The sequence below is a fragment of the Numida meleagris genome, chromosome 18, assembly GCF_002078875.1.
Source record: "Numida meleagris isolate 19003 breed g44 Domestic line chromosome 18, NumMel1.0, whole genome shotgun sequence".
NCBI lineage: Eukaryota > Metazoa > Chordata > Aves > Galliformes > Numididae > Numida > Numida meleagris.
The window spans coordinates 4324695-4328024 of record NC_034426.1 but is presented as its reverse complement, the minus strand read 5'-3'; positions in this window follow the sequence as shown (position 1 = coordinate 4328024).

Below are 3330 nucleotides of genomic sequence, written 5' to 3'. Positions count from 1 at the left end.
TAGAATTACAGATTAAAGAACTAAAGATCACGTTGGGGGGGCAGGGAAAGACGCAGAGGAGTGACAGAGCTGGGTGTTGTGTTCAAAGTGAGAAATGGGAAGTGGCAGTGGGCTCCGTGGTAGAGCTGTGCTTTCTGCAGTGAGAGACCAGGAGGGGGATGTTGGCTGGAGGTGACTTCCCTTGGGTGGGCACCCAGCGTGCTGACCCCTGGCCTGACACTGCTCGAGTGGGGAATGTAATGGCCAAGGTGCATGGAGATGCATGTTGAGAGGAATGAATAGGGCAGTTCTAGATGGCCAGGTGTCAGCTCACCTGGTCCCACCTCCCGCTTCCATGCTGCTGGGGCAACGGGATGGAGTGAAGCAAGAGGATAAAAGGGGGAGGAAAGCCGGTGGTGAAGCATATTTATTGCTTTGCTATTTCCTTGCCTTGGTCCTGGGGGCCTTTGGGTGGAAAGACCCCAGGAGGAGACCGTGGGCTGGCAGCCCTCACCCAAGTGTATTGCTGGGAATGCTGTTCTCCCTTCCCAACTTCCCTGCATCAGGGTGGGGTCTTGGCACCTGTCCCCATGTGAACCCAGCCTGCAATCTCACACACAGGGTGAATTTTAAGGGCAGATGGGTGGGAATAAGTGCTGCTGCCATATCCGTGTCCATAAGGAGCCTTAATCCTTTCGGGATATCCGTCCCTAAGCTGGTGCGTGGTGGCCCTAAGCCTCCCCCATCCCCGGGGATGCTCCGGGAGATGGCAGCAGCCACTTGCCTTCGGTCAGGGCTGGGAGCACAGCGATGTTTCAGAAAAGCAGGGCAACAACAGCGGGGAGTGCTCAGGAGCAAGCTCAGCCTTGGGGAAGCCGCCTGGGCTGGGCTCTGCGCTTTATGTACAGCATCTTCAGCTCATGGGGAGGTGAAAAGGGAGAGGAAAGGGGTTGGAAGGGTGATGCCAATGGGTCAGAGTGCGTGCAGAAGGATTGCCGTGGTTCCAGCCTTGCAGAGGCCTCTTGTGCACCCCCCGCTCTCCTGCATGGCCGTGGACACTGCTAGATCACTGCCTCCAAGCAGACTTGGAGCACAGCACCGAGTCGGGCGGGTTTGTTTGCATTTGTGGGGAAACCCGTTAATAAAGGGCACAGAAGGGACTGCTCTTTTGCTGGAACAGATGGCGGATAAGGCAGTGCGATCAGCATGCAGGGCTCCTGCTGGGGGCTGAGCGCTAGGTAGGAGGGTTGGTGTGCTCGTGGTGCCCTGTCCCTTGCTACACCCATCCCTGCACGGCCTTTCCTTTGCTTTTTTTTGCACGTTTGGTTTTTTCCTCTCCTGCTGCTGTTGGGGGATGCTGAGCCCCTCCTCGTGCATGGGGATGGGGCTGAGCTGCAGTGTGATCCCCACCATAAGGCCCGTTCTGCTGCCGCCTCATTTGATCTCCTTTAATTATTTATCACTGCTTTTTCCTTCCCAAACCCTCAGTTCCTTTCAAGTGCCGCTTTCCTTCCACCCCCACCCCCCCAGCTGCAGCGAGCTCTGCCTTCTGCTCCGCAGCAATTACGGTCCCTTCTCCCCCCCCTCCTCACACATCTCTACCCTTTTGTCCTCCCTGTACTGCAAAACCCAATCCCCCCAGCCCCCAGGATGCTACAGAAGCCCTCTTGCCCCCATGCGTGGCTGGATGTAGGGTCTCCCCACAATGCTTTTGCTGCCATCCCCTTTGTTTCCCGGCCCCGATGTGTCATTCAGCACTGCAGGTGTTTGAAGGAGAGCAGCGCTGCTTGCTCGCCCTGGGGGTTGTGGGGTGTTCCCTGCATGGGCTGCTCCTCTCTTTGCTACTGAAAAAAGAGGGGCATCAACCATGTGGGGGGCTCTTCCCACCAGGCAGCCCCTCTTCATGCCCCATGGGGTAGAGAGGGGGGAAAGCATGGAGCCCCATAAGAGCAGGCTGAGGTTGCAGTGTGGAGCCTTTTTCCTGCCCCAAATTGCCCTCTGCAGTTTCAGTGGTGGTTGTAGGGCTGGGACAGGCTGCCCTGGGGCTGGGGTATGCATGGCATCTGCAGTCTGTGTGCGTGTCTGTGTATGTGTTCCTATGTGTGCATGTCTGCATGTGTGTTTATGCATGTGCAGGTAAGCCTCCATGTACTTGCATGTGTCTGCATGTGTGCATGCATGTGCATGTTTGCATGCATATCTGCATGTATCTTCATGTGTCTCATGTGTCTGCCTGTGTGCACGTCTGTGTATGTGTTCATGTATGTCTGTGCATGCATGTACATATCTGCATGTATCTGCATTCACATGCAAGTCTGTGCATGCATCTGCTTGTGTGTGCATGTGTCTGCATGTCTTCGTGCATATGGATGTCTGTATGTGTGTACCTGGCCAAGACCTGTCCCATAGCTGTGCACTTGGGGTGGGCTGGGGCCAACTGGGGCAGCCTGATCCTTGCTGTGCCCACACCAGGTGCTTTGGGCTTGGTTTGGGCACCCTATCCCTTGCCGAAGCCATGCGTGGGGGTTTTGGGGTGGCACTGGGGGCGTTTGAGGGTGATGTGGCAGCCTGGCCCTTGCCTCGACCATAGTGGGTGGTTTTTGGTTGTTTTCAGGTAACGTGACTCCTACCATGGTGGGAAGTGAACGAGATACAGGTTGGGATTAGGAATAGGATATGGTATGGTATATGTGAGATAGGGGATAGAGTGCAGGGTGGGATATGGGGTGGGAAATGAAGAGACAAGAAGTGGGATGAGAGACAAGGTGGGATACAGAGTGGGACAGGATAATGGGGTAGGAAGCAGGATGAGATGTGGGAAGAAGGATGTATGGGGTAGGCTGCAGAATAGGATGTAGGATGGCATGGGAAATGGAATGGGGTATTTGATGAAATGGGCTGTGGGATGGGACATGATACGAGAGGATGTAGAATAAAGGATAAGATGGGATATAGCATGAGAAGGGATATGGCATGGAGCACAGAATGGGATGAGATTTGTGGTGAGATACAGGTTGGGATGGGACAGAATACGTGATGAGAAAAGGTATGGGAGGTGGGATATGAGATGGAACGTAGGACAGGGAATGGGGTGGGCTATGGGAGGATATGGGGTATGGGATGGTGGGGAGGCGAGGTACAAAGACCATGGAGGAGGAATGGGGGACTTTGGGGTGCCGGGGTGGGCTCCGCTGGGGGCGGGACTGCGCGCAGTCCTCCGAGGCGCCCTCCGGTCAGAGGGGGGCGCTGTGAACAGATGACGGCGGCGCGCTGGCCCGGCGGGCGGCTCTGTGGCGCGGAGCTGTCCAGCACTTCAGGAGGGGACGCGCCGGGAGGGGCCGCGCCGCGCCG